This window comes from Urocitellus parryii, chromosome 8 (assembly GCF_045843805.1).
Source record: "Urocitellus parryii isolate mUroPar1 chromosome 8, mUroPar1.hap1, whole genome shotgun sequence".
In the NCBI taxonomy this organism is placed as follows: Eukaryota; Metazoa; Chordata; class Mammalia; order Rodentia; family Sciuridae; genus Urocitellus; species Urocitellus parryii.
This window is the reverse complement of record NC_135538.1, coordinates 140,721,774-140,737,359: the sequence shown is the minus strand read 5'-3', so window position 1 is coordinate 140,737,359 and position 15,586 is coordinate 140,721,774.

Here is a 15,586-nt window from a genome sequence, read left to right as displayed (position 1 = left end):
GCACCCATGCCAGGCGAGCGCGCTACCGCTTGAGCCACATCCCCAGCCCTGAGGTTTCCCTATTTTATTGCCAAATCTACCCATCCTTCCCTTCCTTCACATTACCATTTTTGTAACTTAGCAACGTCCGATGAGAAGATTTTTTATATCATTCTCTGTTGTTAGTTAGCCCTTAAAAACTTTTCAGTGATTGTCACAGGGGATGGCATTTTTTAATTTTAGAAGTTAACTTTTACTGACTCAGTGGCTGACCAGGAATCACGCCTGAGCTCACTGCATTAACAGGCTGAGAGCTTTCTCAAAATTCCAGATCACCAGGCAGCGCCATTGGGAGGGCGCCTGGTGCTACCCCGTCCCCTTCAAAGTGTATTTAGTCACCAGGCAGGTGCTGTCCCCCCCCGCCCAGTAGGCCAAGTGTGACCGAGGCCCCATTGACCACTGCGTCATCTGATGGAGATAAAAACCCCGTGGCGTACCTCAGCCCCAGCGCCTGGTCAGTGGTCAAGGCCCAGGGCCCAGCCTGGGCACTCCTCCAGTCCTGGGAGAAGGACTTACCTGACCCCTGTTGGCCAGGGGTCAGGTAAGTCTGCGTGAGCAGGAAGTTCTTCAGAGAAACTGAGGAGCCAAGCCTCCAGGGCCAGGCTCCCTCCAGGTTCCAGAGACTCAAGGCAGGACCTGGGTTCAAAGCTTGCCGTGGCCCACGGAGCGTGCTGCCTGGGCCTGAGTGAGTTGGTATTTTGGATCCTCAGTTTCTCCATTCGTTATTTCTGTGTCTTTTCTCACCTGGCTGTTTTTGATACTGGGGGCACCCACAGCCCTTTATGATTATCTTTATCATTATTATTTTTAGTTTGAGACAGGGTCTTGCAAAGTTTCTAAGGCTGGCCTCAAACTCATGATCCTCCGGCCTCGGCCTCCTGAGTCACTGGGATTGCAGGCATGTGCCACCCTCCCAGGCTTTACCTGACATCTTCATAGGAATGAGGTGCTTTGATTGAATATCAATCCTGGGCCTTGCTCTGTGGTGTGATGCTTCATCTATTATTTCCTTCCTATTATTTCCTTACTAGTCCATATGAGAAAACGCCGTCTCTTTGTAGGTATTTTATATAACACTGATAACACATTGCAAAAACAAAAAACTTTTTACTCTTCAAATACTCTCCCCGTGCACCCGGGAGGGAGCCTGTTTGACAACACTATTGTGGGATACTGTTGACACTCAGCCCCACCGAAGTGAATGGACACTGACAACATGCCCTCCCCGGAACTGTAAAGACTCTTGTCGCTATTCAAGTCAGCACCAGAGTTTACATAACCGCCTCGCGGTTGCTGGTTATGTAAAGGGGCTGAGTATCTGAATCCTGGATCAAAAGCTTCCTCCACATGAATGGTTTAGTTAGGGGGGAGGAAGCCCAGGCCCGGCCTGTGCCAAGGAGGCACGGATGGCTTCACATCGCGCTTTGTGAAAGAGCAGAAAGTGGGGACAAATGAAGACGACGCAGGAGGCACACGGGGACCTCAGGTCATGGAGAAAACAAGCCTGTGACTCAAAGGAAGGTCACGGGGACCTGGCACGCGTCTCAGAGAGGCTGAATAACAGGGGGACAGAGGTGCTCGACTTGGGGACAGATGGCCCACAGGGTTTTCTTGATCAGGTACTAGGTACTGTGCGTCTGCTGGGTCCAAAGTTCTGGGTGAGGGGGAAGTCTAGAGAAGGTACAGTGTCAAGACTGGGGCGCAAGGAATTTGAAAATTGGCCCAAGGACAAAAAGTAAATGAAGGTGTTTACACAGGTCTCAAGTGACAGCGTCTTCACAGGGGACCTGTGAAGGGGTCTGATTGAAAACCATGAAAGCTCAACGTGGAAGAAAGTGAGTCCTACGGGGTTGTTCCTTGAAGAGAGGCCAATGTCAGGGACTGGAGGGACAGACGCTCACTCTGGATCTCGGCTGGGCAGGGAGATGAGGAGGATGTTTTTTGCAGGTGGAGAGAAGAAACACTGGGTCCCAGGGAGGGGGAGAACCTGAGCCAAGGTGGAAAGAAGGGTTCAAGGACATAAGGATCTGGGGGCGCTGAATGCACCACGTGAGCCTCGTGTCTCAGTGAAGCCAGAGTTAGACAGGCAGGCAGCACAGGTAGGTAAATCGAGTCAGGTCACATCCAGGAGGCTGATTCTGATTGAGTCTGGCAAGTTGGAGACTGTCCCTGAGGGACTGAAATCTTAATTCCTTCGGGGACTTCCTCCATCCTTCTCAAGAACCTGCCCCTGCGCCCACCTGTTGCTAAGGTCACCTGTCCCAGGAGTTGCCCCTCCCCACAGGGGGCTAGGAGGTTGTTAATGTGACCTGGGCTGCTGCATCCTGCCCTTCCCCCTTCAGCCCACCTGTTCCCCACCTTTTGGCCACCCCAGCAAGCACTCCTGGGGAGGAGAAAGATGAGGGGAAGAGGCAGGAGGACAAAGGAAGCCCAGGACATGTAAGAAGGGGCAGAGCACCTCGCTTCTCGGGATACCAGGACCCCAGCTATGGCCCCCTCTCCCTCCCAGGAGAAGTCTGTGTCACCCCTTTTTAAATAAGCCCTGCTTTATATGCCTGCCTCGGCGTGCTTCTCTAAGGTTCAGACTTCAGCATTTGAGGGAGCAGGACTCGTCACCGATAACTGGCGTTGTCATCTGTATTCTCACCTGTAAAAGGGGGCTAATACCATAGGGTTGTGAGAACCATAAAACCGGGTGACTCTGCAGATGCCCTCATATAACAGAATACACATATTAAGTTATCCTGGGCAAAAAGTTTTGCACCTTCATTTACTTTTTGTCCTTGGGCCAACTTTTAAATTCTTTTAAGCCCCAGTCTTAACATTTTCAAGTTGGGGGCTATATCTCTCTGTGGCAGGCGGTGGTGATGACAGCAAACACATAGAAAGTGGCCAATGGAAAATGAGCCCTTAGTGGGGGTCCCTCTGTTATAACTAAGCCCCTGGTGGAGGAAACTGGCTTTTTCTTAAGGGAGAATTGTCTGTGGCTGTGTGTGGATGGTGGGGAGTTGAATGGCGGTTAGAGGAACTGTAGTAGAAGATGGTTGAGTTTGAGTGGAGAGTGATTTTGGCTAGTGTGCATGTGTGTCCCTTAAATTATGTCCCTTAAACTATGTCCCCTAGAATCAAGGGGAAAGAAGGCCAGTCAGATAGTGGCCACGTCACAGGTGACGCTACAATTTTCATGTGGAAAGACAATGAGATGGCAATTTCACTACAAAAGGAAAAGCAAAATTGAGGTTTCACTTGAAGATGCTTGAAGTCTTGAAGTTTCTTTCCTGTAGAAATCATGCTGATTTGTCTTAGGTGTGTGTTTTTAGGGGTAAACTGGAGAAGCTGATGATGATCAGACTTTTAAAGCCCCCAAGAGACACCCTGGGTTCTGGTCCCTGTCCAGAGTGGAAATGTATAACTTTCAGTGTAAAAGGAGACTTTTCAGCCACTGGGGATGTCCTGTGTACCAGCATCAAAGCAATACATGCAGAATGTGGCGATAATCCAAATGGCATCTAAGAGCTTGATGCTCCAAGATGCTCCGAATAGTGGCCGTCTGCTTCTCTGCCTTCTTTCTTTTTAACTTCTCCTCTGATACCATCTATTAAAATATTTCTGGTTTGTCTTCTCGCCGGTAGTTTTTCTCTGACTTCTACTAGTGAGATATTTGGTTTCGTGAATTACCTTTCTAGTCTGTTACCATTTGTTTCTCTCCCATTCTGGAAAAAGTTTCTCAATTTATTTTAGAGGAATTTAAATTTCTTTTTAATCTAAGCAATTATGCTTTTAATTCCTCCAAATGTATTTCTTGTTCCCTGATGAGTCTGTTTCATAATTTCTCATTGTTATAGTCTTTTTTTTTTGTTGGGTTGTTTTTTCCTTGCAACGTGGGAATCAAACCCAGAGGGCTTTTACCATTGAGCTATATTCCCAGCCCTTTTTATCTTTTAATTTTGAGACAGGGTCTCCCTAAGTTGCTGAGGCTGACCTCCTGCATCCGCCTTCAGAGCTGCTGGGATGACGGGCATATGCCACTGCATCTGGGTCTTGTCATTCCCTAGATGAAATTAGATTTGTCTTTATAATAATCAGATTTTTTTTTAAATGTGTCCCTTCTATTTTTATTTTTTAATTTTTTTTAAGAGTTGCTCTTCACCCTTTCTAGAACTAAATTGATCCCTGGTTGTATGTTTGCCTTTAAGAGAAATAACTCTGGTGGTTGGTTTGGGTTTCCCCATTGTGTGGCCTTGCAATTCAGCCGGACGCTTCATTTATGGGAAGGCCTTCTCCAAAATGTCAGGTAGCACCCAAGGTAGAAGCAGTATCTTTCCTGAGGGCATTTTTTTTCAATAGTTTTGAAGAAGTGTAAATATTTTACTCCAAAGAAAACTTGCTCCCCCCCAAACAAGGGTGGGGAGATGGGTAGAGGCTGGGGACTTGGTCTGTGCATGTCCTCAAGTTAGAGATATTTGGTCAATCCCTTCCCTCCTACTCCCACCTGGATTGCCCTCTGAGCCATCTTTAGGGCTTGGAATCTTCTAGGCAGACTCCATCTGATTTCTTTTCTCTTTCCTTAAACATAGTGGCTTTTTTAGCTGCTTTCTTTTGCATGCCTGTGCCATCTGCACTCCATGTTCCAGAAACTGGTGGAACTCTCTCTGTTGGTGACTGTCCTCCTGTTCCCTTCCTTTTTATGGTGGATTTCTTTCTCTACCTTTATTCGAGGTTCCTAGGAGGGACTCAGGCAGTCTGGATGTTGAACTGGAAGTGCTACAGGAAATGTTTGACATCCCACGTTGCAATTCTGCTGGGCAGGTGCATCCTCTCTATTTCACAGATGAAGACGCAGAGGAATCAGTATGATTAAGTTTCTGATCCCAAGGTTATACAGCTAGCAAACGGCTTGGCTGAGACACAGACCAGTTACAATAGTTCTGAATATTCTTATTTCTCTCCCAGAGGGAGGATTTGTGGAAATCATTTTTCAAAATCTGTGAGAGCTATTTTTTGTTGTTGTAATCATTAGGAAATGGGGCTGACCCTTGAGAAAGATAGAAGATGGAGGTGTGTGTGGGACTCTGGTTTCTATATACTTCTATAGTCTGATTCTGAGTTTTAGTTCTCTGAAGTAGACGTTCTGTTCTCTACATAGCTATTGGCTCATTAAAAAAAATCTCTATTTCTTTATCTAAAAACAAGAAGCTTTGGCAATTTAGTTATTAACATTTCTTTCACAAGGAACATTCTGGTATTTTCTTGAGTTTTGCTGCAGGTTTAGAAAATTTGATTGTTGAATTCCATAAGAAGTAGAATCATTCTTTTTCTTCCTTGCCGAAGCAGAACTAGAGTAGAAAGTAATTTGGAGGAATTTGGAGAAAGCTCAGATTCTTGGTCATCGAAGGCATGTATTAAGTATCCATATGCCCAAGGTGCTCATGAGTTAGTACCCAATGCCTTCCTGGATGGGAGTCCTGGGGGATTTCCCAGAGTTAATGAAACTTAATCTTTTGGGCTCTTCCCTTATACAGGCCACTTCCAAGATTTCCAAGATTCAAAATTTTGCATTTGGAAAGAGAAACCCAAATGCTACAAATTTCAGGCCCTATAAAATCTGGATCTTCTCATAGTTGGTAGGAGAGTGATGTGTCAGGAATGAAGACAGATGGCCAGCTTCCTTATGATACTGTGGCCTGATAAGATATAATACAAAAGGAAACAGAAAACTGACAATTACTTGATGACTGTAATTCATGGGTCAAGTCTGATAATTCAGATGACACACCAAGTTCAGTCTTGATTGATCTCGGCAGCCCAGTTCTCCCTTACTGCTACCTTTGGGAAGTGTTCATTAGGAGTTCCTCTTTATTTTAAGGGAATGTGCTTAAAGCTGAGAACGAAACTGAATATTTATATTGGAAATGTAAAGTAGCAGTTCTTTGCCTTTAGTTGTTCCTGGTCCTGTGAGAGTAGCTTGGCTGAAATGAGGTGAGATATTTTCTCTTGGTAGATTACAAGTTTCAAACATGCTGTTCATGCATCTGAATTTTTTAAATGCATCTCTGCTTATATAGAGGCCAAGAGAAAAAAAAAATTCATTCAGGAAATTCCAGTCATTTGAAAAGAAATTCTTAGGGGACTTGCTAGAAAATTGGAAAAGGGGCAAAGTATATCAACATATGTGTTAGCGTCTGCAAAATGATCAGGCTCCTTTCCTATGATGTAATATGATAGCAAACGAGGCAGATAGAAAAGGAAGGGCAGGCAGGTTTGCATTAAGTCAAGCTGAACAAAAACTGGTTTTCAACATTTCCTTAGGTAAACCATTCAAGATAATGCCAAATATTAAGGTTTTAAGGCAATGGTTTAGGGTAATTTTACACGGGGGTTGGGGCACCAGTGGTTGTGTGAATTGTCCACTACCATGTGAAATTCACTGCCGTTTTCATAGTCTTTGTTAGGAATCTTTTGATTACGAGTGACAAATAAAAGATCCCCGATCAGCTTATGCATAAAGGTACTTTCTAGGTTCCTGTAGCTGAAGAGTGCAGGGAAGCAGACTCAGATGGATTTAGCAGCTCCAATCATGTCTTTAGGATGGTTTTTTCTCTGCCTTTTCTTACAGTTTTTCCCATGCGTGGTTGGTTAGTTGTGGTTGGCTGTCTATAGCAGCCCTAGCACAGGTTGGTTTCTGAGGTGCCAAGTACATGAGACACTTCTACAGCAGAGCAGACAAGATTTTGTATTAGGAGTTCACAGGATGAAAGTCGTAGAAAACCTGCTGAATATGGTAGCCCACACCTGTAATCCCAGCGGCTCAGGAGGCTGAGACAGGAGGATCATGAGTTCAAAGCCAGCCTCAGCAGTGGCAAAGAACTAAGCAACTCAGTGAGACCCTGTCCCTAAAAAAAAAAAAAAAAAAAAAAAAAATAGGGCTGGGGAATGTGGCTCCAGTGGTCAAGCAACCCCCAATACAAAAAAAAAAAAAAAAAAAAAAAAAAAGTTGTGGAAAACCCAAGTCAAACTAGACTCATCAGAAAGAGAATGTATGGGCTCCCATAACTGGAGGTCTATTGAAGTTTCGGTTTTGGGTACTGCTTTCCTTAAAACTTTATGTCCAGAAGATTCCTTCCTTGGCTACTCTCCCTGCGGGGATCAGTTGCCTTCACTGTCTGAATTGTCTCCTGGGAGAAGATGGCTGCAGCAGGCTACGCCTCACATTATCACACTGTTCATTCCAGAGAAAGAGAGGGAACTTTCCTTCTGCTGGGTTCATGTTGTCCTTGAGTGAATCACTGTGCCAGGCAGGAACAAGACCATCATGCTGGAACTGAACTCATCCCTGCAGACAATGTCCCCCAAACCACCCAACTGAAAACAGAGCTCTGTAACCAGAGGAGAGGGCCTGGCTATCGGGCAACAAAAACCAGTGCCTGCTATGAAAGGAATGCGTAGGACATCAGGAGTCATGTTTTATTAATGATTAGAACATTACTGGGGGAAGAAAGGGAAAGAGAAAGTGCATGATTTGAAGTTCTACAGAGATACAAAAATAATAGAGATAATAGACATAAATTGCCCTTCAAATTTTGGATTTGATCTTCTCCTGGGTTGGTGATTTGCAGGAGATGCAGTAGCAGGTAGCATCAGGGAGGTGTGGCTCCCAGTCAGCCCCATGGCACCCCCATGCCCAGGGTGAACTGTGTTGCAAAGCCAGGAAGCTCAACAGGTTCATGTGTCAAGTGCATTTTCCACTACAGTATTTTCAGTGAACTATGGGTTTCTTTGGAGGTATAACTATTGTAAGTTGAGAAGCATCTGTACACACCTCTGTATATATAGAATGAGGTTTACTGTAAGAAATTCGTTCACGTGACTTTGATCTGCTTTTTACAAGGGAGATCCAGAAAAGATTGTGTGGTCATTTATTCCAAGTTCAAAGGCCTGAGAGCCAGGGGTGCTGATGGTGTAAGATTCAGTCCAAGATCAGAAGATCAATGTCTCAGCTTAAGTGGTCTATCAGAATGAGGGGCCACCTTCCTCTGCCTTTTGTTCTCTTTGGGTCCCCAGGGACTAGATAATCTCACACATGTTGGGAAGGCTTAGTTCATGAGTTCAAATCCTCATCTCTTTCAGAAATACTGACACAGATACAGCCAGTATACTGTTTGACCAGATATCTGGGAATCCTATGGCCCATTCAAACTGTCACATAAAGGTCATGAGCATATAAGCTTCGACGATATTGACTATGGGTCAGGTATTTTAAATTTCTTTCAACAGCTGTACATACCGGTGAGACAAAGTGACATGTCTAAGTGCTATAGCCAGAAGTGATGGTGACAGCATTCAAACTTAAGACTGTGTTCCCAAGCCTGTCAAGTGATTAGAACGAATGCCCTTTTAAGTAAGAATATGAAAACCAGGTAGCTGTTTCATCAGTATGTGCCGTGACCAGCACGGCCAAACTAGCTGGTTCCTGTGAGGGATGAAGGGGGATAAGAAAGATAAAGACTCAGGGACTTAGATTTTGAAGATAAAGCTGGGGTCAGGTGGAGTGCTGCTCTCTGATGGAGAAGCAGGACTAAAGAATTACATCAGCAATCTTTATTTATATATATCTCATTAATCAGATTAAAGACTATGCAAGCTTTATTCTTTGTATTCACGAAAGTTACAGAGTTAGCAACATTACACAGTTTATTCTGCAGTTACTTAGTTACATTATACAGTTGCAATGTGCAATGTTAGGAGCTTTGTGTAGCTCTCAAGAAAGTCCATTGTTTAAAGTTACTGTTATGCAGGCAGGTTCAGGAGCTGCAGAGCTGGTGAAACACTGGTTGTCTAGCAAGAAAGTTCCTTTATTTCCAGGAGCTGTGTCTGAAATCAAGGTGGAGGCTGATAAGACTCTAGCACAGAGCCTCCTTATGGAGGGCATTACCACAGCAGCTAGGCATCCTGCACCTTTGCACAGAAACTTTCCCAGGCACCAAACATGCCACAGCCATGAGGTCATCAGAGACCCCAATCTCAGACACTGCTCTCCCATTCTCTGTCACCGCTCTCCACAAGCATGGACATGCCATTGGGCCAGGGGTTCTCAAAAGTGTTCCTTTAGGGCAGCTGCAAGGACTTTTCCTTTTCTAGCTGCATGAAGCTGGATTTTCTTCACATGTTGCAACCAGAACAACCCATCATCACAATAGCCTCAAAACAACAATAACAACAACAACAACAACAACAACAACAACAAAACCAACCAAACACAAAACCCTTTGAATCAATTTAACAGAAGAGGTGAAAGACTTTTATAATGAAAACTATAGAACACTAAAGAAAGAAATAGAAGACTTTAGAAGATGGGAAAGGCATGCTCACACATTTCTGGTGCAAATTGGTGTAACCAATCTGGAAAGCAGTCTGGAGATTCCTTAGAAAACTTGAAATGGAACCAGCATTTGACCCAGCTATCCTACTCCTCCGTCTGAAACCAAAGGACTTAAAAACAGCACACTACAGGGGCACAGCCACATTAATGTTTATAGCAGCACAATTCACAATAGCTAAACTGTGGAGCCAACCTAGATGCCCTTCAGTAGATGAATGGATAAAGAAACTGTGGTATAGATATACAATGGAATGTTACTCAGCAATAAAAGAGAATAAAATCATGGCATTTGCAAGTAAATGGAAGGAGTTGGAGAATATCATGCTAAGTGAAGTAAGCCAATCCCCCCAAACCAAAGGCCAAATGTTATGATAAGTGGATGCTAATCCATAATGGGGTGGGGGAGTGGGGAGAATAGAGGAAATTTTATTGGGCCAAGGGGTGGGAGGGAAGAGGAGTGAGTATGGGGTTAGAAAAGGTGGTAGAATGAGCCAAACATCATTACCCTTGTGATGCGACTCTACATTGTGTACAACCAGAGAAATGAAAAGTTGTGCTCCTCTGTGTATAATGAATAGAAATGCATTCTGCGGTCATGTATAACTAATTAAAACAAATTAAAAAATAAAAAAAGAAATCAGAGACCTGAAAAAAAATACATCACAGCAGATTAAATGAACAAGCAGATACGACAGTTCAGCTGTCTTCTGTTAAGACAGACGTTAAATTGATTTGCAAAAATGTAAAAACAATGACATTCTTCTCTGTAAATTTTGAAGTTTGTTAATATGTAATGGATTTGCTATAGTTATTTTAAATGACTGGACACATGAAAATTTAAAAAATCATTTCTCTCTTATTTTCTGAAAAGGTAAATATAAATAAGTATAAACTCCATAAAAAAGCTCTTTGGAACCCTCACTAAATGTTAAAGAGTATAAAAGGATATTGAGATAAAAAAATTTGAGATTTTGTTTAGACCTGCTATATATATATATATAGGTGGTGGGTCTCAAAATAAAAATCTTCAGGTAAAAGTTTCCAGATATTTGGTGTTATTATGGCCTTCTCCTGCACTGAGCTTGTTTTGCAAATGTTTGAACTTGTGTCTTTTGATCAGGGATGGGTAACAATAGCTTGGAAAACTGGGGTGTGAATTCTTGACAGCCCTTTATTAGCTACTGGGTTCTAACCACTTTCCCACCCAGCTCTGATTTTGAAAAGGACAGAGTGCTTGACTTGCATTTTGGGAACAGAGTTACTGAGACATGGCACCCGTAGATGTGACTGAGAACATCGTGGGCGCTGGTGGAACAGCATGATCGCAGTAAATCAATGTGGAAGACACATTTTCAGGACAAAAAAGAAGGGCCCAGAAGTGTTAATGTCCACGATGAAATCCATGGCTACGACAGTGCGTCTTGACATGTAGTTTTTCACCTTCACTCTCTGTTCCATTCAACCTTTTCCAGAGGGGATCAGAAAGGAGAAAGCATGGAGAAAGAATAGGAAGCCCAAGACCAGGAAATTCAAGATTCGTTGCCAGCTGCCTGAATGATCAAGAACTGTGAATATCTCTAGATCCAGAAGACGGGTAGATGCATAAACCCCCCTTTTTTGGTGAAAACTCTGTAGAAGTCCTTTTAAAATGTAACAGTTAGAGGCATTATGTTCCAGCATAGCAATTTAAAATTATGAAGAATGGCTTAGCCTTCAAAGCAAATTCTGGATCGTTTAATTGGTCGTGCAAAGTACAGGATACTTCATCGTAGGAGAAACAGAACTGTGTCTTGGTTTGGGGGCCAAGTGAAGTGCCTTTCACGTTTTTGTGAAAAGGCAGAAGTCCATTCTGATTTTTCAGTCTGCGTCCGTGGTGAATCTTTTTTTTTTTTTTTGTATTCTGAACTAAATGTCCAAAGCTTGAAACACAGGAAACAGAGTCTCAGTGACTTTCGCTGCTGGATGGAGAAGCTCTTAACAGAGGCTACAGCTCTGAACAGATCGCTGGCTCCTGAGGATCTTGACTGCCAGGTTGCTTAGGGATTGGGGCTTTGATTTCCCTGGTCTCAGGATAAGAGCAGCCTGAGGGTTTTGGGAGGGGACTGACTGAGGCCTGGAGGAAGCCAAGCAACTTCAAATCTGCAGCTGAACACACAACGTGATAGGAACAGAATATATTTTAGGGACACTTTGTGCTCAGTGAAAGAATTTCAGGGACAATAGCTGATTATAGTGGCTCTCTAAAATTGTCCTTACAATTTAATGCCCACTTAGAATTCAGTTTTCTTTCACATTTCATTGAGCTTTGCTGTTCTCAAGACTCTGAAGTATACCGTGAGAAACAAAAATATGAATTCTTTAAGTCCCGGCCTTGAAGAAATTTGCAATGCTGTAGGAAAATGAAACATTGCAAATGTTTGCCATCTGTGATGGAGTGTGATTAATAGTGAATTAAAAGCACCAAGTGCTCTGGGATTGCAGAAGAAGGAGCTTTTGATATCCATTAGGAGATTCGGGAAGGTTTTCAAAGGGTTCTTAGTATTGGAGTTGGATCTTACAAAGGATGATGTTTGTAATGAAGAAAATCAGTGAAAAGAAGTTTCTGACTCATGATGGGACAATTTTATAGTCAGTGGGCACAGCGTTTGGGGTACATGATATTGTTGGGCATTTGGGACAATTTGAGGGTTCCTGAGGTATCAGTTAAAATGACCGCCTTGCTCATGATGATGAGCGGCCCTGGGCAAAGATGTGTGTGGCATGTGACCCTGCCTTTCCTGATCAGGGTGATGGGACCAGAGAGGGGTGGCTGATCTGAACACATCAAATCCACAGATGGCCCATGCCCTGGCCTGCAAAGCTTTGCACGAACAGGAACTAGCTGGGTTGATCAGGGTCTTGATTCTAGGCAGTCGTAGCCCTCCTTGGGTTCTGCCTCTGTGGGATCCACTCCTGAGTTCAGCCAACAGGGGATTGAAAATATATCTATATATTTTAAATTGCATTGGTACTGAACATATACTGACTTTTTTCTTGCTATTATTCCTTAGACAAAACAGGATAACAACTATTTCCAACGCCCTTACAGTGTATGAGGTATTCTAAGTCATCTGGAGATGCTCTCGTGTATATGGGAGATGATATATGTAGGTTACATGTGAATACTGCATCATTTTATAGAAGGGACCTGACCATCCTTGGATTTTGGTATCTGTGGGATCCCTAGAACCAATCCCAATTTGTGAAATAAGGAATTGGCAGTTATGTTTGGAGAGTGAAATTGGGAGGATGTGTGCCAGGTTATACCATGAGATAGAGAAGGAGCTTACTAGGAGATGATATGAAGAAGTCGAGGTTACGAAGAATCAGGAATGATATAGCAGGGAAGAGTGTAAATAATATAGGGTAGGGGGAGCAGATGCAGTAGAGAGTCACTGTAAAGCCAAGACACACTCCCTGAGGAACACTAGGAAAGTTCTGGAAGACAGAGGCTGAGGTCTGGAGCTGCTTCAGATTCAGAGGTACTTTCTCGCTGGAGTTCTGCATGGCTTGGGGGAGTCATGTTCCTCCTCCGGTTTCCATGGGATAGTTTTCTTTCTTATTGCATCTCACATACAAGCCATGCCCTCAAATTCAATTATGTGTTGGTCCAAGTAAACCCCCAAAGAGTCCAACTAAGCCATCATAGATGGCTGGAACAGAGGGACAGGAGGCTGGGCACGTGGAAGGGTGGAAAGTGAGTTGGCTGTTCGTGGTGGTCAGAGCGTTCTATACATCATAAGAGCTTTCGTCTGTTTCTCTGCATTTTGCAAAGATATACACACAAAGTCACCACTGTCCTGGAATTTGGGATGCAGAGCTAGATGGACAGAATATAAACACATCAGTGGCTGTAATTGAAGGCTGATACATGATATACTGGATCTACCAAAGATGTCTCCATCCTAAGGTGGGGAGAAGGGACAAGACGGCTTCCCTGGGGAGATGGCAATACCAAGGACTTCAAATATTTTTCTGATTCCATGACATAAGAAAGAGAAAAGGATAGATAAATGTTATAGAAAGGTGACTGTGGCCCAAGGATACTTGGGTGAGGGGGAAGCTGTAATCAAGGAGACCACTTTCAATGTTCGGGAGGAAATTATGACTGTTTATATCATAACTGTGTTAACCCAGGTCAGAAATTTGTTCTAGTGAAGGGTATTTGGCTTATTGAGACAGTTTCTACTATGGACTTAAATATATTATAGTGCTTGATATGGCAAATTCAAGTTTTGCTTTTTTGGAATTTTCTGAAATATTTTTCTAATTATTTTATTTTTGCAGGGGTGGGGGACCAAACCCAGGGATGCTTAACCACTAAGCGATATCCCCATCCCTTTTTATTATTATTATTTTTATTTAGAGACAGGGTCTTGCTAAGTTGCTTAGGGCCTTGCTAAGTGTCTGAGGCTGACTTTGAACTTGCCTCAGCTTCTCAACCCTCTGAGATTACTGGTGAGCACCACCATGCCTAGCTCTAAATATGATTAATCTGTGACTCGTTGACACCATGAATGTAGAACCCATGAACATGAGGGTCCACTGTACCCAACTTGTCAAATCTCTTGGTTACAAGTGATGGAAAACCTTGTTCCAATTGGCGTAATTGGAAACCTGCATCATGGAAACCACGTGTTGAGTGGCGTCAAGGGTGCATCCCTCCATCTCTTGAATCTGTTTTTTTCTTTTCTTTTTCTTTTTTTCCCTGCTCGATTCATTTAGATGGCCTTGTCCCCAGATGGTGGTTGGTGGCTCTCTCCGTAGCCCTCCACAGGCAGCACTTTCCTGGGGACCTTGGTGAAGTCCTGGGAATCACTGCTTCTCTGGCTGACTTTGCTCCTGTTCCATTCCTGCCATTCACGGTGTCCCCAGATGGAACTGGTAGTTCAGGAGGCTAAGTTGGGGTCAACCCGGGATGCTGAGGGTGGAGTCAGTTCCCACCCCAACTCCAGGCAGAGAGTGAGAAAAGGATGCTTAGCCAGAGAAAAGCCAGGCCAACAACTGATTGCACGGAGATACAGTCCTTCAAGGATGGTGGAGGCTGAGCAGTGGAACCCGCTAAAGAAGTATGAGAGGATGGGGAAGCCTGAGCACAGCAGAAGAAAGAAGGCTGGGTCAGGGTGGGGGACGTCATACATATACACTGAAGATGGATGGAGGAGAAAGAAGAGGAGGGAGGGAGGGAGGGAGGGAGGGAAAACAGAGGAGATATGGAATGAATTTTAAAAATCAGGTTATATGCACGGGTTAACGTAGAATAAGGACTTTCTCCTTTATGTATAGGTAGAAAGTACCAATCAAAACTAAGTCAGCCAGGTGTATTGGGCACATCTGTAATTGCAGCCACTTGCGAAACTGAGGCAGGAGGATCACAAGTTCGAGGCCAGTCTCAGGAGTTTAGTGAGGCCCTAAGCAACTTAGAGAGACTTGTCTCAAAATAAAAAAAATAAAATAAAAAGGGCTAGGGACATGCGTGGCTCAGTGGTCAAGTGCCTCTGGGTTTAATCATAGGTACCAATAAATAAATAAATAGTGAAAGGAAAATCAGTAGAGTAGTTGAGAAATATGAGGGGGAGGGAGGAGGGGAAGGAAAGCCATGGGGAATGGGGTTTGAAACCAAATTCCTTGCCTGTATGTTTTTTGTCAAAATGAATCCAACTACTATGTATAATTTTAACGCTCTAAAAAATAATGCTAAGGACAAAAGAAAGCATGAGAGGGAGGCCAGAGTGGCAGGAAGGAGACTGGAGCTGCCCGAGGCTTGCTCACAGCTTTGGCGCAGGCCAGCAAAGACAGCTGAGTCCCGAGAGTCACCAACACGGTGACAAAAGAGCACCCATAAAAGTCACAGGTACCATGAAAAATAACCAAGCAGATGCAGAGCCGTCTCCAGACTGTACCAGCTGCTGCACGAGCCTTCACAATATTCTCAACAAATTAAAACTCTTCTTGATTTTTCTAAGTCTGTGATACCTATTGGTTATATAGACAACCCACATTCTTCCAGCAGGTGTGGTTTTATAATTTAAAAAGGGCACTATTTTTTTTTTTTTTTTTTTACCTGTGGGGGTTTTGTATTTATTGTTTCATTGTTTGTTGTTACCTTGTGTGATTCAAGGTTGTTTT